Below are 22639 nucleotides of genomic sequence, written 5' to 3' on the forward strand. Positions count from 1 at the left end.
AGGGAGCTATCAGCTCTCCCATCAGCGACCGTGTTCTCCTGCATCTCACTTGTTTAGTGATTGTCGCTCCTCTATCTCAGTGTGTGTTGCCTTGATCCCCAGATGTCAAGCTCCCCCCCCTCAGGTTTCTGAACTAGTGAGCAGAGGGTCCACTGTATTAGTGATGGACACCCTCCAATGTCTCTACCCTAGCCCAGTCCCAGTGAGAGGGCATCTAACTGTGTGTTGTAGTGATTTGTGGTGGTTTACCAGCAATGACTTTCTCCTTACCCGGGATGAATACTGCACCTTAGGGGCGCCACATTTACCTTTGTGTTTTGTATTCATTGTCAAAGGGACCTGAGTCACCTGAGCCATCAGCGATGTACAGCCGTTTCAAAGGTGTGACCCTCTCAACACCACTGGCACCCAACCAGGTCCCTCGAACCAGCAAACACATGCCTTTTTTTCAGTTACATTTTTTTTTTTTTTAACAAATTCCAAAGTAGTGTTCATTTCTTACACTGAAGCTGTGAAACAGGAGGTCATGTTAAGAACTTGGACAGTAACTTTTTCCAAGGGCCAGCTGGCACATGCCCACATAGTTAAAAGGTTTGAGTGGTTTGTGCATTTTAGAGGTGTCAGAGGTCGGTGCAATTACTCAGTCATGCTATACCATAAACACTAAATAAGAACAATGATTACATTGGCTTCGTGCTCCTCCGCAGCCATAGCACAATCTGCATCTGTGATTAGTTCATTATGCATTTAGTGCCCATTCAGTCACGATTTTCTCCTTGTCTTGCCCATTCAATCACAGTTGTCTCCTATTCTTGAATGATCCTTTATTGAGTTCACACAGATGTGGAAATATTTGCACAGTCTCAGTCTGGGCTTGGCCATTCCTACAGCTCTTCTGTATGTTCACATCCTTTTGTTTAAAGAGTGCTCTGCAGATTATTGTGAAATATTGCAAATTTGCTAGATAGAAGCCCTGTGTTTGAACATATCCATGTGCTGATCTGACTCGCCCACCCCAGGGCTATGGGGCACCCGGTGCCGGGCCGGACTAGTCCGGTGGTAGTCAGTGGTGGCTGGGCCCGGCTCCGTGGCCCTGGTGGGTGTCAGTAGAATATGTGGCTTGCTTGTTAATGGTTGTGTTCGTGACGCCACCTGTGGTATGCGGCTATTAAGCCGCCGCTGCTGTGTGAGGCCTCCGGGGGATGATATGGCAGCAGTGGTGGTGCTACTCCCCACAGGTGGAGCAATGCCCCGGGGCACAGTTGGTGCTTGTGAGTGTCTATGCAGCGGAAATAACAGAGACCACTTCAAGGGTGCAGTTCAAGTTCTTTACTCACAGTTCTTGTCACAGCTGTAGGGACCCTCAGACTGCTGGGACCACTGTCAGGGACCTCTGCCGTTTCTGGGTGATTCAGAGAGTAAACGCCGGTGCCCTCCTCTTAGTGTCTCTTTCTTCTGCTGTCTCCCTTAGCCTTGCCTTTGTTAAAGTGGACCTGGCTTGGCCTCCACTACAGCCTCCAGGCTGGGGGGTCACCTGTCGGCTGATTACCCCTTTTCTGAAGGTCTGCTATGGGTTCTGGCCCTGGGAGCTTACAACGTCCCTGGGCCTCGGTTTTTACTGTTTGGAGATTGTCTTTGCACTCCTCCAGTTTCTAGGGACCGTCCCCTGTCGCAGCTTAATCACTCCACCGATGTCAATGTGGAACAGGCCACCGCAGCCTGCAACTACCCGTGGCGCCTCTAGGCCCTCGCTTCGGTACCTAACAAGGACTGCTCGTGGTACCTCCAGGACTACCCGCGGCCCTGCGACTCCTTCTTCTCTCTGCTTGGTGTCACCTGGACCTCTGGGTCCCAGGGTCTTCACCAGGAAGCGTCTCCTTCAGTTTCTCTGCTCCTGTCTGACTTGGAGCTTTCTTTCCTTCTTTCTTTCTTTTCTTTTCTTTCTCCTCCTTGCCTGCCTCCAGCAGGCCTCCTCCTCCCTCCTTTCTCTCGTTCTTCTCCTCCAACTACATGCTGGCTCCTCACTCTTTCACTCCCTGAGGTAAACTGAAACTAACTTGACCTTCCTTTCTCTATCTGCTCTCTGGTGGCTCCTCCCACCTCCCCAGTTGCTAAGCTACCTCCCTATGGGAGCAGGGATGGGTCTTACAGCCCCTCTCAGCATGCAGCATGGGAGGGTTGCCTGCCACTTTCCCTGGTCCCAGTATGTACCTAACAATGGGTGTAGTGTGGATTTACCAGGGGACCGGAGTTCACTCTCTTCCTCTCCCAGAATGGGGCATCACACCGCTGGTGGGGTGCAATGACCTGTGGCGACGGAAGCCTCAGGGGCGCCACACTCCCCCACAGCAAATCCCAGCACGTCCTCGGGCTGAAAAACAACAAAAACATGTGGAAGAACTGCAAAACATTTTTGGTATGCAAAACATAAAACAATAAAACATTTCTTCCCTTTATGGGAGGCACATATCAGTGAACGTTGCGAACTTCTTATAAAGAAACTATGTGTGCACTTTCAGTTCATTGCACAGTTTGGGCACTTCCCCCATAATTCTGGTAGGGGGCACAACGGGTGCAACTATCTACATTTTCGGCTACAACAAGTCCAGTAGCCCGGCAGTTCGTTTCTTTAAATCAAACACTAATGGGACAAAATCAACCAGCCATTAAGTCCAATGGCCTGGTTACATAAGACACATACACATCCACCGGGGCCCACATTCCAGTTCAGTGGCCCGGTAACACATAAACATGGGGGGTGACGTCTTCAAAAAGAATGAGGGGCAAAACACAAGGGACTTCTTCAAAAAGAATGAGGGGCAGACAGGGGCTATATACAGTTCAGCATCTCTTCATCTTCACTCACGAGGGTAGATGCTGGGGTCCCACTCCGGCATTGCTCCTGGCAGCAGGTATGCCGACGAGATCATCGTCTGGGTTCCCTGGGCGCTGGTCCCTGACCTTCGGCGCTGCTCTGCAGCCTGGATTGGAGTGGGACTGCTTGCAGGTGCTATACGGCGTTGCTGCAGAGGGCTGCTCGTCTGCAGGGGACTGTTGCTGTGGTCTTTAGGGCCCTGCTTTGGCCGGGCTCCCTGCATCACACACGCCATGGAGATTCGGGTCTGCGTTTCTTGCGTGGCTGTCGCAGGACCTCTGCTCAGTTCTGCGGCTTGGGCCTGCGTCGAGGTAGTGCTGCGGCTGCTGCTGACAGGGGAGACGCTACACGGTGGCATAGTGCGGCGCCACTCCGGTTCTTCTGAGGCCGTCTCCTCCTCCTGCCGGTACTCCTGCACCAATCTCCGGCAGGTCAGCTCGTTTGCCAGTGCGGTTTCCTTGGGGCGCAGGGGCTTTTGCAGTCCCCCACTCTCTATGGGCGCTGCGTCCCAGTGCACTCCCGGGGATGTCGTTCCCAGGAGACTCACAGGGGGACTCAGTAGGGGGCCCACTAGCTGGTCGGGGTCCACCCCTCCCCAGGCTCCGTCTGCGGGGGTTTCGGGCAGGCCTCCGGTGCCCCACCGGGCATCTGCGGGGCTGGCGGGGAAGGCCTGCGGGACAGTGGAGGGACAGGGCGGTGGCGCTTGGTGGGTCAGTGGGTCCGGACGGGTCGGGGCTTCACATTGCTCACCCGGTCGCTGCTCCGCGGCCTCCATCCTGTGGCCCACACTCTCCGGCACCATCGGTGTTTCACTCCGCCGGTCCACCTCTGCTTGCAGGTTACGCAGTCTCCGAGCCAGGATTTGCATTTCCTCCCGGAGCAGGTCCAGCTCGGGATCCATCTTCCCGGTCCCTGGTGTACACTCCTGCAGCCTCTCTGCCATGCTGCCGACCTGGGGGACGCTTGCTGGATCACTGCTCGGGTGCTCGACCACGCCACTCGGCTTCTCCCTTTCCCTTCTCGGCGGCTGGGCCGGGGGCTGCACTAGTATCTGGCGCCAGACTGGCGCCCAGCCCATCACGACCGGCATCACTCCGTTTGCGATAAGGTACATTGTCTTTATCTGCTGGTCTGGCATTTAGACTCTCTCTGCCAGCCGGCCAGCTTATCTGGTCGCCATTTCTTCTTCTTCCGCCTTCTATGGCGGGCACCGCTTCGCGCGCTTTTCTTGGACAAGGGGGCGGGGCTTCTCTTCGCGCCCTTTCTTCTTGCACGCCCCCCTTCTTCCCGCTCTCAGCTGCGCTAATGGCGGCGGTTTCTCAGTAAAGTACACAGTCTGTCACACGGTTCTTCAGGCGCACAGTACCCGGTTAGACCGGGCACGAAATCCTGTTCGTGACGCCAAAATTGACTCGCCCACCCCAGGGCTATGGGACACCCGGTGCCGGGCCGGACTAGTCCGGTGGTAGTCAGTGGTGGCTGGGCCCGGCTCCGTGGCCCTGGTGGGTGTCAGTATAATATGTGGCTGATGACTTTAAGTTTGTGTTCGTGACGCCACCTGTGGTATGCGGCTAATAAGCCGCCGCTGCTGTGTGAGGCCACCGGGATGATGTGATGGCAGCTATGGTGGTACTGCTCCCCACAGGTGGAGCAATGCCCGGGGCACAGTTGGTGCTTGTGAATGTCTATGCAGAGGAAATAACTGAGGCGACTTCAAAGGTGCAGTTCCAGTTCTTTACTCACAGTTCTCGTCAGGGCAGAAGGACCCTTGGACTGCTGGAACCTCTGTCAGGGACCTCCGTCTTCTGGGTGATTCAGAGTGTGAAATCCGGTACCCTTCTCTTAGTGTCTCCTTCTCTGCTGTCTTCACTAGCCTTGCCTTAGTTAAGATGGACCTGGCTCGGCCTCCACTACAGCCTCCAGGCTGGGGGGTCACCTGTCGGCTGATTACCCATTTTCTGGACGGCTGCTATGGGTTCTGGCCCTGGGAGCTTACAACGTCCCTGGGCCTCGGTTTTTACTGTTTGGAGATTGTCTTTGCACTCCTCCAGTCTCTAGGGACCGTCCCCTGTCGTAGCTGGATCCCTCCACCGATGTCACTGTGGAACAGGCTACCGCAGCCTGCACTACCCGTGGCGCCTCTGGGCCCTCGGCTTCGGTACCCAACAAGGACTGCTCGTGGTACCTACAGGACTACCCGCGGCCCTGCGACCCTTTCTTTCCTTCTCTTCTTTCTCCTCCTTGCCTGCTTCCAGCAGGCCTCCTCCTCCCTCCTGTCTCTCGTTCTTCTTCTCCAACTACATGCTCACTCCTCACTCTCTCACTCCCCGAGCTAACTGACTAAACTTGACCTTCCTATCTCTGTCTGCTCTCCTTGGCTCCTCCCACCTCCCCAGTTACTAAGCTGTAACCTATGGGAGCAGGGATGGGTCTTACGGCCCCTCCCAGCATGCAGCATGGGAGGGTTGCCTGCCACTTTCCCTGGTCCTGTGTGTCCCTAGCAATGGGTGTAGTGTGGATTTACCAGGGGACCGGAGTTCACTCCCTTCCTCTCCCAGAATGGGCATCACACCGCAGGTGGGGTGCAATGACCTGTGGCGACGGAAGCCTCAGGAGCGCCACAGATCCTGCAGGTAAGCCATTCTTTTCCAATGCGATGATGTGTAGAGGAAAATGAAAAGAGACAGTTAGCCCAGTATAAATAGGCTATGTTCCCACAATTATTTGGTGAGTTTTTGATTTTGCAGACTTTATGCAGCATTTCTGCACCTTAGTGACATATCTAGAGTCCGATGGGCCCCGATGTAAAATTTGGACGTGGACCCCTGCCTGCATGTTGGTCAGATGTATAGGCAGAGTTCTAGATGCTATAAATATATAGGTGTTCGCCCTCTATGTAATAATATCTCCAGCCTGGCCCACATCCTGTAAGAAATGACACCATCCTGGGCCCCTTCTTATAATGATGTCTCACATCCTGGGCCGCATCATATAAGAAAGGTCCACCATCCTTGGCTGCATCCTATTAAGGGCACTTTACACGCTGTGATATCGCTATCGATATCGCTAGCGAGCGTACCCGCCCCCGTCGGTTGTGCGTCATGGGCAAATCGCTGCCCGTGGCGCACAACATCACTTACACCCGTCACATGGACTTACCTTCCCTGCGACGTCGTTGTGGCCGGAAAACTGCCTCCTTTCTAAGGGGGCGGTTCGTGCGGCGTCACAGCGACGTCACACAGCAGCCGTCCAATAGAAGCGGAGGGGCGGAGATGAGCGGGCGGAATATCCCGGCCACCTTCTTCCTTCCTCATTGCCGGTGGCCGCAGGTAAGGAGGTGTTCGTCGTTCCTGCGGTGTCACACATAGCGATGTGTGCTGCCGCAGGAATTATGAACAACCAGCGGCATGCACCACCAACGATATTATGAAAAGGAGTGACGTGTCAACGATTTTTGATGTTTTTGCGATCGTTGATCGTAGCTCCTAGCTGTCACACGCTGCGATGTCGCTAACGACGCCGGATGTGCATCACAAACATCGTGACCCTGACGATATATCGTTAGCGATGTCGCAGTGTGTAAAGCACCCTTTAGAAATGTCCCCCATCTTGGGCAGCATCCTATAAGAAATGCCCCCCATCCTGGGCCCCTTCCTATTGTAGCGTCCCCAGTCCTGGGCTCCTTTATGTGATCATGACATTATCCTGTGCCACATTCTGTAAGAAATGTCTGCCATCCATGGCCCCTTTCTATTATAATGTTGTATCCTGGCCCCATACAATAATAATGAACAACATCCTGGGCCCCATTTTATAATAATGTCCCTAATCTGGGCCACATACTTTAACCTCTTCCTGACATGGCTATTTTCTTTTCTTTTTTCATTTTTTTCCTCCCCTTCTTCCATGAGCCTTAACTTTTTTATTTTCCAGTCCAAATAGCTCTTTGAGGGCTTGTTTTTTTCTGGGACAAGTTACAATTTTGAATGGCACCATCCATTTTATCATGTGATATACTGGAAAGCATGAAAATTTTCCAAATGTGTTGTAATTGCAAAAAAGTGCTATTTGACTGCAGTACATCATATGTTGTTGGTAAGGGGACAAGAAATGTCCTCCATCCTGGGCCCCATGTTAAAGAAATTTGCTCATTCTGCACCCTTTACTATTATAAAGTCCCCCATCCTGCCCCCTTGCTATTATAATGTCCCATATCCTGGACCGCATTCCTTTTGAAATGTCCCACATCCTGGGCCCCTTCTTATCATAATGTCCCCCATCCTGGTGTGCATTCTCTAAGAAATGTCCCTCATCCTTGTCCTCATTCTCTAAGAAATTTCACCCATCATTGGCCGCATCCTATAAGAAATGTCCCCCATCCAGGTCTGTTTCCTATTATAATGTCCCCTATCCTGGGCCCATTCCTATAATATTAAAACTCACAGACCGGGCTGGAGGTGCAGTAGGGAAAGCCACTCATCGGTATGTTCTTTTATACCTTGCCACAGCTCTGCTGCAGTGTGTGGTTTCTGACCTAAACAGATCGGCTTCAGCAGAGCGTGTTGCGACTTGGCCGATGCGCTGCTGCACAGCTCCCAGATTGGCAGTGATGGGAAGGGTAATTCAGCAGAGAAGGAGGAGCAGGAGGAGGAGGAGGGGAGACAGCAAGTGGCATATGATGAGGCGGAAACCTTGATAGAAGTTGGGGTAGCTATTGTTGGCGTGGGTAGGATGTGTAATGTTCCAGTTTGCGACTTTGTACCAGCCTCCACCAGGTTCACCAAGTGTGCCGTGACAGATATGTATCGTCCCTGTACACAACTTGTCCATGTGTCTATTGTTAGGTGGACCTTCCCATTTACAGCTTTGGTCAGAGCACGGTTGAGATTAACACGTGCTTGTGTAACGCAGGGACGGCACACCTTGGGTAAAAAAGTGGCCGGTGAGAACACTGTATCGTGGGGCAGCCACAGCCAAGAGGTTATGGAAACACTGTGTTCCCACAAGCCTAAGGGGTACTTTGCACGTTGCGACATCGCTAGCATCGGCTAGTGATGCCGAGCACGATAGTACCCACCCCCGTCGCACATGCGATATCTGGTGATAGCTACCGTAGCGAACATTATCGCTATGGCAGCTTCACACGCACTTACCTGCCCTGCGACGTCGCTCTGGCCGGCGTCACAGCGACGTCACACGGCAGGTGGCTAATAGAAGCGGAGGGGGCAGATGAGCGGGACGTAAACATCCCACCCACCTCCTTCCTTCCGTATAGCCGGTGGAGGCAGGTAAGGAGATGTTCCTTGCTCCTGCGGCTTCACACACAGTGATGTGTGCTGCTGCAGGAACGAGAAACAACATCGCATCTCCTATTGGTGCGACATTATGAAAATGACCGACGCTACACAGATCAATGATTTAACGCTTTTGCGATCGTTTATCGGCGCATCTAGGCTTTACACGTTGCGACGTCGTTATCGGCGCCGGATGTGTGTCACTTTCGATTTGACCCTGACGGTATCGCAGTAGCGATGTCGCAGCGTGCAAAGTACCCCTAAGCGGCAACGCCTCCGTGGCTAGCAATTTGGCAATGTGCGTGTTTAGGTTTTGTGCCTGTGAGTGCGTGGCTGGGTAGCTACGCTTCCTTCCCAAGCTTGCAGGTATGGACAACTGGACGCTTTGCTTCGACAAGGAAGTGGATGTGGTTGATGTTTGCTGTGTCTGTGCAATCGCAGCTTGTGGTCAGGATGTATGAGCGCTTCCTGGACCGCATATTGTGAAGGACGTAGCACAGGCGACATGGCAGTGGTTGACCCGCAGACACAAATTTGGTACCCTGGTGTTTCTGCCTACCTACTGTGTCTGCAGTTTCCTACATCATGTCTGCTCTCTATTTGAAACTTAACCTTTCCAAAACTGAACTACTTCTATTCCCACTGTCTCCTAACCTCCCTAAACCTGACATCTCCCTCTGTGTGTAGTACCACGATAACTCCTAGGCAGCAGGCTCGCTGTCTGGGGGTTCTGCTTGACACTGATCTCTCCTTCACCTCCTATATACAATCTCTTGAACGCTCCTGTTGCTTGCACAAGAACATCTCTAGAATCCGCTCCTTTCTCACCATGAAACTACAAAAACCCTCATCGTGGCCCTGATCCACTCTCGCCTTGACTACTGCAATTCTCTATTAATTGGTCTCCCCCTAACTAGACTCTCCCCTCTACAGTCCATCCTTAATGCTGCAGCCAGGGTCACCAATCTGGCTAACCGTTACTCGGATGCTTTTGCTCTGTGCCAGTCATTGCACTGGCTGCCCATATATCACAAGATCCAATTCAAATTGCTTATTCTCACCCACAAAGCTCTCCACAGTGCCCCATCCCCCTACATCTTCACCCTCATCTCTGTCTATCACCCTACCCGTTCTCTACGCTCTACAATCAACTTTTAACTAACATCCACAATTCCACACTAATCCAAACCTCCCACTCCTGGATCCAAGACTTCTCCCGAGCTGCACCCATCATCTGGAATGCTCTGTCCTAAGAAACCAGGACAAACCACAACTTAGCTTCAAACGGTCCATAAAAACACATATTTTTAGGGTGGCCTATTATACTCCCTAATCAAATTAAATTCACATAGTCCCTCCACAACTTCTGACAACATAACTCTCCATCAAACTCCACCGCATCTCAAAGATTAGCTGACTGGTTCAGGCAGCCTTTGTCTATCCACCATTTCTTTGAGATGGTTGGATTGCAATTGGAAATAATTACCTGTACCTTGTCTACCCCTCCCTCCCCCACCTCATTGTAGATTGTAAGCTCTCATGAGCAGGGATGTCTTTTGTGCTATAATTATTGTATTTTCTATAACAGTTTCTTACTTGTACATGAACCTCTGAATTGTAAAGCACTGTGGAATATAATAATAATAATAATTTATTCATTTGTGACGTCCTGGGCAAACCAGGGGTCACAGGTCATAACACCACCACACCCTACACCCCAGATAGGAACACCAAGGCTAACCAAAAATCCTTGTTGCCTTCCTCCAGGGGATGATGTCCACACCAGGGGGTGGGCCAGGCGGTTGGCTCCGCCCACCGAGGAGTTCACAGCCCTGGAGGAGGGAAACCTGGCAGTTCAAGCCAGGGGAGTGAAGTAGAAGGAAGTGGTAGAGGAGCTTGAGAGAGGAGTTAAAGTGGAAGACTAAGTGAGAGTAGTGACAGAAAAAGGAACAGTTAAGCAAGCCTGAAGTTGGTCCGGGTGTGTGCCCCGGACTGAAACAGCAAGGTCAGCAGACGGCGGTGACTGTCTGCAGGAGAGGCTGCTTGGAGGTTGCCGAAAGGACCGTGGACGGGTGGTGGCCCGGCGGTACCGGAGCGGTATACAAAGAGCAGTCAGCACCATTGGCAGGGGCCTTTCGGATCCCGGCAAGGCTAGGAGTCGCCGTGAATTTGCCAAATCCGTCAGTGAAGGGGACCTTTGGGTCTCCCAACAACCAAGTCCCGATTGAAGGCAACAGTCCGACCGTTAGAGAGAGACACCGCCACCGCCAGGGCACCAGTTTCTCGGGGCCAGCGCCTGCGGGCAAAGTAGGGCTCCTCCGGCCCATAACCAAGTCGGGGAGCGGGTTACCGGTGGGAACCCATCGCTACCATCATCATCTTAGGTGCAGGAAAAGGGACAGTCACCGTCAACTACTGGGGAAAAGCAAGTGCAGCCGTCCGTGGGAACCGTCTTTCCAGCCGTTTGTTTTACCGAGAACTGTGTCATCGTCTCAGGCTGAGTGAGTACCACAGTGCCGCAAGGCACAGCGCTGCCCCCACGTCCCTGCACCCCACCAAGCCCTGCATCGGCCCCACCATCCAGCATCCCCCACCTCATCACTGGGCCCCGGGACAACCACCCCCTACCCACGGAGGGGAGAACCAACAACTTTGCTGCTCCCTGTCATCGCTCCCGGGATCCCCATACAGAGCAGCGGTGGTGTCCACATAATCACCACAACCGTGGGTGGCATCACGGACAATAAACTATCCCAAAAACCAATCCCCTTTCACTCACGGGCGAGGAGCGCCGCTCGAGTCCCCGGGACCCGGCCCATCGCTCGAGTCATCGAGCAGCGGCAGGCCGCAGCAGCCGCGGCAGCCGGACCCGAGCAGTGGGAGAGCGCGGCGTCCCCTCCTCCGCCCGAAACAACTTGGCGTCACGAACAGGATCTTACCGCTCTGCCGTTGGGTACGTTGGGTAGAGATGCGCCTTGTTACCGCCGGAGGTGTCCGGCCAGAAAATTTCAGAAGCCGCCATCTTTGGTGCGAAAAGTTCCCGCTCGAGCGTCTTCTCGAGTAGCGGAGGCGCGAAGGCCAAGACTCCGCCCCGATAGAGGAGGGGCCGAAAAGAGGCTAAGGGAGACGGAATGGCGGCCAGCTGCATGTGAGCGCGGCTATAAAAGCAGGGACGCCAGGACTCTGCTGCGATATTGGGTTCCTGGAAGACCTCGTCACCAAGATGCATAACCCAACTCCCAACGAGGAAGCCCCCGCGCCCGGCACGGCGACGTGGTTGAGGGACCAGACCGTCCCGCTGAGTAACCGTCTGCAGGCCCACATGCAACTCCTCCTGGAGGAGTGGGAGACTGCCATGGCGGACGTGGTGGCTGCTATGCGGAGACGCGAGGTGGAAGAGGATTTGGAGGAGCGGGTAAGAGACCCACGCCCCTGTATTCCTGAGGGATCGGCCATTGGAGCTGAGGAGCCCGGCCGGCTTCCGCTCACCCTACCTCTTCCCCCGCTACCCGCATCAGCTGCTGCCGCCCCCTCCTCCGCCCGCGACACATTTATATAGCGCTATTAATTCCACAGCACTTTACATACATCAGCAATACTGTCCCCACTGGGGCTCACAATCTAAGGTCCCTATCAGTATATTTTTGAATATGTTGGCGCTATAGAAATAAATATTTATTACTGGGTTGCTTGGCTGCCATGTGGTTCCACACACTCTTCGAGCTCAGATTGCCTTTGCCCTGGCCTCTACTCAACTTGGTATGGCAGATGCTACAGATTACAATGTTTTTCTCTGAATGACTTTCAGAAAAAACTTCCAGACAGCGGCTGAATGCCCCCTTGCATTGACTTGGGCCACAGTGGGTGTGCTCTTTGGAACAGTTGACCCAGTTCTCACTCTGGGCAAACCACTACCCCTTGTTGCCTGTGTTGGTGCTACATATCCATCTTCCTCTGTGTTACTGTGCTGGCAATGCATGTCAACGGTCCAGGTTGGATCAGTGGACTCATCATCGACCATCTCGTCTTCCATCTCATCCTCCTTCCCACTGAGATTGTAGCTTGACCTGATGGCAACTGTGTCTCTGTGTCTCATCATCATCAGCCTCCAGTCCTGGAGACAGTAAATCAGGAAAATTTGTTGCTGCTGGAGAAAGGCAAAGAGACCTTGTCTGTCATCCAAGACAGAATCTGCTTTTGCTCTTCTGGATTCCACACACGTTTACGTTCCAGACCGGGAAATTTGGCAAGTAACATAGTGGATGCTTTAAGCTTCTTCTGACCTGACACAGACTCAGTGCCTAGTTGCCCACCATTCACAAACAACACCACGCCCACGTCCAAGTCCCTGTCCCTTAACAACTGACTTTTTTGTCATTTTGGGTTTTGGTGACATATTTGCAGATGTTGATGGCCCAAGCTAATCAAACTTTTACGAACATATTTGGACAGGGTTCCGGGTTGGGGCTCCCTCTTGTGGCCAGTGCTGGTAGTAGAGTTGGTCTTCTTAACAGAAGCCAGACAGCCGATGATGATTGGAAATCAGACTACTCAGACTGGACCTGTATAACTGAGTAGTGTTCTCTTGGTCTGGGCCGGTGATCAATGTTGTCTCCTGTGGTGCTGTGGACATTCTGGAGCCTTCCATATATTCTGTTTCCACCTGAACTCCTTACAGATAAGTTTGGTCTTTGTATCTTTTGCTGGTTTGTTTCCATTTTCTTGTTGTTTATTTTTGTGTTACTAAGGCTTGTCTCCTGGTTTTGCTTGTGTGGAGTTCTGTGTGGAGTTGGATCATTCCCTGCTGGGCATGTCTGTGTACTCAGCTCCATATTCTGCAATGTATTTTTGTTTTGTCATGCTTGGTATTAATGTCAGTCCTTCCTCTATATAAGTGTTTTGCTTGGATTCTAGTAACACCAGAGTGCTGATATAGTGGGGGAGAGGCCGTGTGGTCTCAGCTTTTTTCCTATCAGGTGTGTTGGTTTTTTAGGGTATTGTGCGGCTGCAGACAGTGCTCTTTTCTGTCCTTTCCTATATAGATAGTTTGGGCCTCATCTTTGCTGAATCTGTTCTCTAGCTGTGTACTGTGTTTCATCTTGTCTCCCCGGCTTTATATGTTTTGGGGGCTAGCTATATCTTTGGGGGACTGGTCCGAGGCAGATTAGTTTTCCTTATTTTTTTCTCTTTAGGAATAATTAGCTCTCCAGCTGTGTCGAGGCGACTAGGTCATCGTAGGCATGTCCCACGGCTACTTCTAGTTGTGTTTTCAGTTACAGGTCTGCAGTCAGCTGAGTTTTCAACCACTCTGGTGATTCTCTGGGTTTCCTAGTTGTTGCCCCTTTTGATCCTCCTCGGTCACTGAATCATAACAGCCACCTCTGAGTGCTCAACAAAGTCAGATTTCCTGACACCTGCAGGCCCTCTGAACACATGAATTGAGAGCTGCAGAATGACATGGAGGAGGACGAAGAGTAGGAGGAGGGTAAAGCTCAACGCTACAATGGGTGCATTTTAAACTGCTATGGAATATGTATTCCACTATCTGAGTCTCAGTGAGGGAGGGACTGCCCAAATGTATAAGTAAGAGCAGTCCCTCCAAAACCTATATTACAGGACCACTTGAAGACCCTCAGGTCAAAGATCAACATACCAACGGGCACGTTCTAGCTGGCCTTGTAAAGTGCAGGGGAATAGCTAACTAGAAATGATGTATGACAGAGGGACCTACAAAGTGTGTCAGGTCCCTTCCAATTGTAAAAGTAGCAAAAAAAGCCAAAATATATAAGCCTATATACAAGTAATTATGCAGGAAAAGGGTTTTTTTTTTTACATTTTTGGCCTGTAAAATGCAACTTAGGTAAGGTGTTTTTGTGCATCTGTAAAAGTGGCATAACACTGTGACATCCTTATTCCTAGAAACCATATGTGTGGCACAAAGGGGGCAGGAGGTTAAACTACTCATCGCCGGGCCGGTGATGTCGATTCTGGGGATGTCACGAGTGTCCCTGCCCGTCTTCATGCCCCGAGGTGTCCACAATAAAAGGGGCATAAGAGGTGGATGTTTGTTGTGATCGTGACGCCATCTGCATTACGCGGCCAGGGATTAGCTGTCACTGTCCTCCCGAGTGGGTGGTAATAGCAGCAAAGATGGTATCGCTCCCCACAGGTGGGGCGGGCCCTGGGGACGATAATGATGGGGGTTGTAGTGGCGGTGGTCGTTGGCGCGGAAGCGTGGGACGACGGCTCCGGTAACAAAAGAGTCGGCAGCTGCAGTTCCAGGTGTTTTTACTCACTCATGTGCCGCTCGCCAGGGAAGTAATGGTCACCCGCTATGTGGGACTCGTCGAACCCGGATCCCTTTGGAGGTCAGTCTGGTGTGGTGGTCGGTGGGCCCTTCCTCCTAGCGCTGTGTAAGATGGATCCCCGTGGCTTAAAGCTACTTGGAGACCCCAGTCTGTGTTGAGTGAAACTTACGTCCGGTTTGCAGGTGTCGTGGCTCCGCAGTGGGGCCTGACTCAGATCAAGGCCCCGGATCCTAGATGGCACTATTCTTCAGGCTCTGTGTTGGCCAGGTGGACGTGCAATCTCCCCGTCACGGTAGATTCTGGAAAAGCAACTTGGAGAATGATCTTCCCTAGGGCCCTGCACCCTGTGTGGTGCCGGTCCCGAGGGAGCAATGAAGCTCTCCCCTCGGCAACAGTCTGAACTCCTGTGTCCCACCAGAGCCACCAGTGAAACAGTCTGCTCTTTTCCTCTCCTGCTGGAGAACTCCCTAACTGTTGTGTTGGCTCCTGACTCCTCCTGGTGGCTGCTCCACCCCCGAGTCTCTGTCACTAGTGGGTGGCTGCCCCCCATGTTTGGAGACTGCCTTAGGACCCGACCCCAGCCTGGTCCCCAGTGGGGAGGGCAACCTGGTTGTCTGTTTGAGTTGTGTAAGTGGTGAAACTTGTACTTCTTCTGGATCCGGGTTAAGCACTGCACCTTAAGTGAGGTGCAGTACCCTGAGGTGACCGAAGCCTCAGGGGCGCCTCCTATGTGAGTCACAAATGCATGCAGGCATATTCTCCAGGCTCTCCCCATTCAGTTTCATCACTTTGCCATCCATTTCAGCCTTTTTCTCAGGCCCCCAGACCTCTTTGTTGGGCCAACAGCAGAAAATTACTCGCATTTCCCATTGACTTGCATTGTACTCGGTATTCGGAACAAATACGCGATCATTACAAAGTATAGCGTATAGCGATTACGAATATTACTGTACTCTCTCAGCTCTAAGCAAGAGCCCTCACATGGCCTCCTAAATACATTATAAGCCCCACATGGCCTCCTAAATATATTATGAGCCCTACATAGCCTCCTAAATTCATTATGAGCCATGAGCCCCACATAATCTCCTATATACATTTCTGAGCTCCACATAGTTTCTTATATACATTATGAGCCCCGAATAGCCCCATATATACATTATGAGCCTGTAGGAGGTGGACGAGCTAGGTCCACTCTTACGGAGAAGTGTTGTACTATAAATATCTATATAATTGCCTTATTCTGTCTGTCTGTCTGTCTGTCTGTCATGCTCCAAAATTGTGTTACGGTGACACAAAGCTGATTGGCCGCTGGGCTCGCCATGGCCCCGCCCCCCCCCACGGATTGGCCTCTTGCCCCGGCTCTCTGCAGGCCCCGCCCCCCTCACGCAATGCACGCTCGCTCTGGCCCAACTGACACGGAGCTCCGACTCACAGGTGAGTACACACACACACATCAGATCACACTCACTCTCACACAAACCTCACACACACATCACATCCACACACTCACAACATCCTGGGATATCGCTTGCTTCTCGGCGGCGATCCTGTCCTGTGAGCTTCCAGGACCTGCCGGAGGATCACATGACCAGAAGCATGTGGTATCTTGGGATGTTGTGAGTGTGAGCGCGTATGTGTAATATCGTCAATGTGTGTGTGCGTGAGTGTATGCGATCGGGTGTGTGTGAATGTATGCGATCGGGTGGGTGTGTGTGAGTGTATGCGATCGGGTGGGTGTGTGTGAGTGTATGCGATCGGGTGGGTGTGAGTGTATGCGATCGGGTGGGTGGGTGTGAGTGTATGCGATCGGGTGGGTGGGTGTGAGTGTATACGATCGGATCTGTGAGTGTCGGCAGAAGAGCACGGCGTGCTGGAGGAGGCTGGGAGGAGAGAGGCTGATCCTGGGGAAGGCTGGGAGGGGGGAGGCTGAGAGAAGAGAGGCTGATGTTCGGGGAGGCTGAGGCTGTGGTAGGCTGGGAGGAGAGAGGCTGATGCTGGGGACAGAAAAGGCTGATGCTGCGGGCACAGAGGCTGATGCTGCGGGCACAGACGCTGATGCTGCGGGCACAGAGGCTGATGCTGCGGGCAGCATGGGGGATGGAGCACTATGGGGGGTGCGCAGCATGGCGGATGGAGCTGAGGCTGCGGTAGGCTGGGAGGAGAGAGGCTGATGCTAGGCACAGAAAAGGCTGATGCTGCGGGCACAGAGGCTGATGCTGCGGGCACAGAGGCTGATGCTGCGGGCACAGAGGCTGATGCTGCGGGCAGCATGGCGGATGGAGCACGTTTGGGAGTGCGCAGCATGGCGGATGGAGCACGTTTGGGAGTGCGCAGCATGGCGGATGGAGCACGTTTGGGAGTGCGCAGCATGGCAGATGGAGCACGTTTGGGAGTGCGCAGCATGGCGGATGGAGCACGTTTGGGAGTGCGCAGCATGGCGGATGGAGCACGTTTGGGAGTGCGCAGCATGGCGGATGGAGCACGTTTGGGGGTGCGCAGCATGGCGGATGGAGCACGTTTGGGAGTGCGCAGCATGGCGGATGGAGCACGTTTGGGAGTGCGCAGCATGGCGGATGGAGCACGTTTGGGAGTGTGCAGCATGGGAGATGGAGCACGATGGGGAATGCGCAGCATGGTGGATGGAGCACGTTTGGGAGTGCGCAGCATGGCGGATGGAGCACGTTTGGGAGTGCGCAGCATGGCGGATGGAGCACGTTTGGGAGTGCGCAGCATGGCGGATGGAGCACGTGTGGGAGTGCGCAGCATGGCGGATGGAGCACGTTTGGGAGTGCGCAGCATGGCAGATGGAGCACGATGGGGAGTGCGCAGCATGGCGGATGGAGCACGTTTGGGAGTGCGCAGCATGGCGGATGGAGCACGTTTGGGAGTGCGCAGCATGGCGGATGGAGCACGTTTGGGAGTGTGCAGCATGGCAGATGGCGCACGTTTGGGAGTGCGCAGCATGGCGGATGGAGCACGTTTAGGAGTGCGCAGCATGGGAGATGGAGCACGATGGGGAATGCGCAGCATAGGGGATGGAGCACGATGGGGAATGCGCAGCATGGGGGATGGAGCACGATGGGGGGTGCGCAGCATGGGGGATGGAGCACGATGGGGGGTGCGCAGCTTGGAGGATGGAGCACGATGGGGGGTGCGCAGGATGGGGGATGGAGCACGATGGGGGGTGCGCAGGATGGGGGATGGAGCACGATGGGAGGTGCACACCTCCCCCCAACACACACACACACGCGCACACCTCCCCCCAACACACACACACGCGCACTGCACAACACACACACACTGGGAAACACAAACACCGCCCTACACAGACACCCACACACACAGACAACGCTGCACACACACAACACCCAACACACAAACACCGCGGCATACATAAATATACGCACATACCGCGCAACACACACACACACAATGCTACAGACACACAGCGCTCCACAAACAACGCAACACACGCAACACACATACAACACCGCTCTCACCCCCCGCCACACCCAGACAACACCCAGAACATGTACAGCGCCCTACACAAACACTTGGTAACTACACACAACAACATCTATATATATATATATATATATATATATATATATATATCTCTATATCTATAACAAAAATCATACATGAACTACACAATACGTAAATTCTAGAATACCCGATGCGTAGAATCGGGCCACCTTCTAGTAATGTAATAAGAGTGTATTGCATTTAATGTAGGATGTAGCAGAGCTGAAGGGAACAACGTTCGGTGCCCTCTAGCAATTGCAAGTGTCACATATTTTATATCAAATAATGTCTTTGATATGTATATGTTAAAACACAGCAAATAAAGTGTAATGTATAATGTAAGATGCTGGCCCCTTGTGCTGTGTCAGGTGGGAGACATAGTGTAGAGAGTCAGGAGTACAGGAGATAAAGGGTTATAGATAGGCTAGATATAGTATTAATAATATAGGATGTTTTAGTGTAGTGTAACTAGGGACCAAGTGTGCACGAGTTGAGTGTCAGTGGTAGTTAGTGAGTTTGGTAGCTTAGAGCAGGAACAGTTACAAATAGCCAGTGGGTAACCAGGAAGATGGAGACAAGGAGAGAGGAGTGAGCAGAGAAGGTTCTGGAAAGCAGGAAAGTTAGTTAAAGGAGTTGTCCGACATAAACTCAAAAATTTTTGGTAAGCAAATCTGTGCTGTATTGTCATATAAAACACCCCTACATTGTTATTTTTTGTTTTCTAACTTTTGTTCCTCTTGAATTATCCCTTTATTCTCTGCAGCTCCTTGTTTACAGTCAGCTCTAGCAAACATGACCACTTCCTGTGCAAAACCTCCCAGTCACAGCTGGCACCGCCCGGCCTCAGTGTCCAGGCTCGCCCCCTGCCTGCCCTCACTGTCCAGCCTCGCCCCCTGCCCGCCCTCTGCACACATTCCCTGTCAGTATTCTGCCCCAGCACCTGACCTGTTATCACTACAGCATTGCAAATAACAGCCCCACATCGGGCTCTGCACCCCACACCACATCGGGCTCTGCACCCCACACCACATCGGGCTCTGCACCCCACACCACATCGGGCTCTGCACCCCACACCACATCGGGCTCTGCACCCCACACGCACACATATGGCTCTGCACCCCACACGCACACATATGGCTCTGCACCGCACATGCACACATATGGCTCTGCACCGCACACATATGGCTCTGCACTGCACACACACACACATATGGCTCTGCACCGCACACGCACACATATGGCTCTGCACCGCACACGCACACATATGGCTCTGCACCGCACACGCACACATATGGCTCTGCACCGCACACACACACACACACACATCGAGCTCTGCACCGCACATGCACACATATGGCTCTGAACCGCACACATATGGCTCTGCACCGCACACACACACACATATGGCTCCGCACCGCACACGCACACAAATGGCTCTGCACCGCACACACATACATATGGCTCTGCAACGCACACGCACACATATGGCTCTGCACCGCACACACACACACATATGGCTCTGCACCGCACACGCACACATATGGCTCTTCACCGCACACACACACACATATGGCTCTGCACCGCACACGCACACATATGGCTCTGCACCGCACACACACACACACACACACACACACATATGGCTCTGCACCGCACACACACACATATGGCTCTGCACTGCACACATATGGCTCTGCACCGCACACACACACACATGGCTCTGCACCGCACACACACACACATGGCTCTGCACCGCACGCACACACGGCGCTCTGTACCGACCCCCTTACCCCCATAGGGAACACATGTAGGGAATACATACTCACCCGTCCTCGGTCCCCACTGCTCCTGCACATTTGCGCGCTGTCTATGCCCTGGACATATCAGCACAGTAGTGACTTCACCGCTGTGCTGAAGAGAGCACAGTCAGCCGGGCAGTGATGAGCAGCAGCGCTGCGCTGCTTCTCATCAGCGCTTTCAAATGTACCGGCATCTGTGGTGAATGTGCGATCCTGAGCAGGGGCCCGGTGCTGGCGCTGACACCACGGCAGCCACCGCCAGGCCCCTCCCCCAGGTCACGGACCCCACAGCAGTGCAGGGGGAGGTTGCGGGGAGAGTAAGGGGTGCGGGGGAATGTGTTGGAGGATGCAGGGAAGGGGGCGGGGCTCATCGCACTGTACCCGCCCAGCAGGGAGGCGACATGCTGTTCCAGATTTGCATGTCAACATGGTCCTGCCCATGTTGACATGAAATGACCGGAAGCAGCAAAATCGCGGCAGGAGCGGTCACATGACCACTCTGAGCCGGGGGAGAGGGGCTGAGAGCAGGGCAGGTAAGTGGTCACTGTCTACTTACCTGTCCCAATGTAGCCCAATAGGGTAATAAAAAAAAAAAAGTCAAAAGAAGCCGGATAACCCCTTTTAAGTGGAAGAGGTTCAAGTGAGCGGACAGGGCCAGGAACTGGGGCCTGTCCGGGAGGAATTCTACCATGTGTCAAGACTTTTTACCCTGCTGTAGAGTATCCTGAGATTGATGAGACATCAGGGCTTGGAGATCGCCGGCGGGAGCCTGAACTGGTCGGGAGCTGCGAAGTCGTCCGAGGGCCAAAGTGAGACAATGTAGCCGCTAGGAAAGGCCACTTGGGAGGAAGCACATATTGAACTCGGCTGCTGGAAGATAGTACCCAGAGCAAGTGCCGGCAAGGTAGAATACCCCCAAGAAAACCGGCGGCAGCACGAGCGTCCTTGTGTGTCAGAAGTAAGGAAAAGGTTGTAACCTCCAATAAACTGGTTCCTGAATGGTTTACAAGAGACTTGTGTGTCGATTGTCACCCTCCCTGTCCACGACGAGGACCAGCAGTGAAGATAGAGGTAACACCGGACGTTATTGTAAGTGCCGAATTCCCCCTATGGGAGCATCACATGGATATCCACATTGAGTGAAGCAGGGGAGCGAGTGACCCTCGGCCAGTATAGGGCTCCACGCTTCAAGCCATTACATGTTTTCTTAAACACAGTATGAGCCCCCACAAAGCCTCTTAAATACAGCATGAGCCCTCTCATCGCTTCCTAAATACACTGATCCCCACATAGCCTCCTATATACATTTCTGAGCCCCACATAGCCTCCTATACACATTATGAGCCTCCACATAGCGCCTTTGTACAGTATGAGCTCACATATCCTCCTAAATATATTATAAACCCCACATAGCCTCCTATATACATTTCTGAGCCCCTACATTGCCCCCTATATACATTATGACACCCAACACAGCCTCCTACATATATGCAAACATCCCATACAAATGAAAAAACCCACCACATACTCATCTCACTCCTTTTCTCTTGAAGGACTGCTCTGCTCACCAGTGAACTGACGCTTCACACAGTGCATGCAATAAAGTGACGCAACCACATCTACTGTGTCTTACATTGATTGGTGGAAGACTGAGCTAGCGGCCCCTGCTCCACCAATATGTTTACCTCTGTCTGCATCCTGAGGATGCAAATAAGGGTGACATCAGGCGGTGGGCAGCAGCGGCTTCTCGGTTCACGGACCGGACTAGAGGAGCCAGAGGGCTGGATGTGACCTGTGGATCACAATTTATACAGCCCTGTTATAGGTCAATGTGTCTAAATCCTCTAAGGAATGTTTGTTTCTGTCTTGTGACGGTGTGCACATTAAGCATCAACTAGTCTATATTTGGACTAATTAGTTCTCTTCATTCCCTACATTTGCCCAGTTCTTTTGTGCAGTTTTATGGTATACTTTCGTAAAGGAACATGCAACCTATGCTCTGGGCGACAGAGTGGCTGCACTGAAGCTTGGTAATAGAAAATTAGGTAATGGGAATTCAGAATTCGTATTCTGCACATCTTACTCTGTCTGTCACTAGACACAGGCATTTTTTAATAAAAGCTTCCTTTACTATGGCATTGGCAGAGCATAGATAAATACTCTGCTTATGCTGCCCCTGGGCTCCGTGGTTGAATAATAAACACTTTTAAATAAAATTATTCAAGTATAAGCTGTATTCTTGAATCACAGGTCACACATGCAATGTTCAATGTTACTGTACTTCCTGATAAAGATAATGGTTCAATAAGATGGCCAAATGTTGACAGAAAAAGAAAATGAAACCCTTAATAAAACAGAACATCGCATATCACATTTTGACAAAGCAAAAAAAAAAGGCAAAAAAATCCAATTGTGAACTTGACAGATGTATGTTTTGGTTATTCTTTTTCTTTTTGTGTGTAATTTAAGACGATCCAACCATCTGATCTGTGTAGGGAGGTCCAGACTTTCGTCCAGCAGGGAAGAAAGGGATTGAGCAGGTAGAATTTCCACAATCATTCCTTTTGTTTTCCAGGGAGATGAGCTGCTGTCAGACACAACTTTCTCCTCTCTCCCCATTGAAAACACACGAAGTCTCGGCCAAGCCGTCATGTTTATACTTTAGCTTTCATATCTCATGTGGATGGATAGGCCAACAGCTCTATCATGTGTATGGTTAGGCCAACAGCTCTATCATGTGTATGGTTAGGCCAACAGCTCTATCATGTGTATGGTTAGGCCAACAGCTTTCTCATGTGTATGGTTAGGCCTACAGCTTTCTCATGTGTATGGTTAGGC

The sequence above is a fragment of the Anomaloglossus baeobatrachus genome, chromosome 5 (genome assembly GCF_048569485.1).
Source record: "Anomaloglossus baeobatrachus isolate aAnoBae1 chromosome 5, aAnoBae1.hap1, whole genome shotgun sequence".
Classification (NCBI taxonomy): Eukaryota; Metazoa; Chordata; class Amphibia; order Anura; family Aromobatidae; genus Anomaloglossus; species Anomaloglossus baeobatrachus.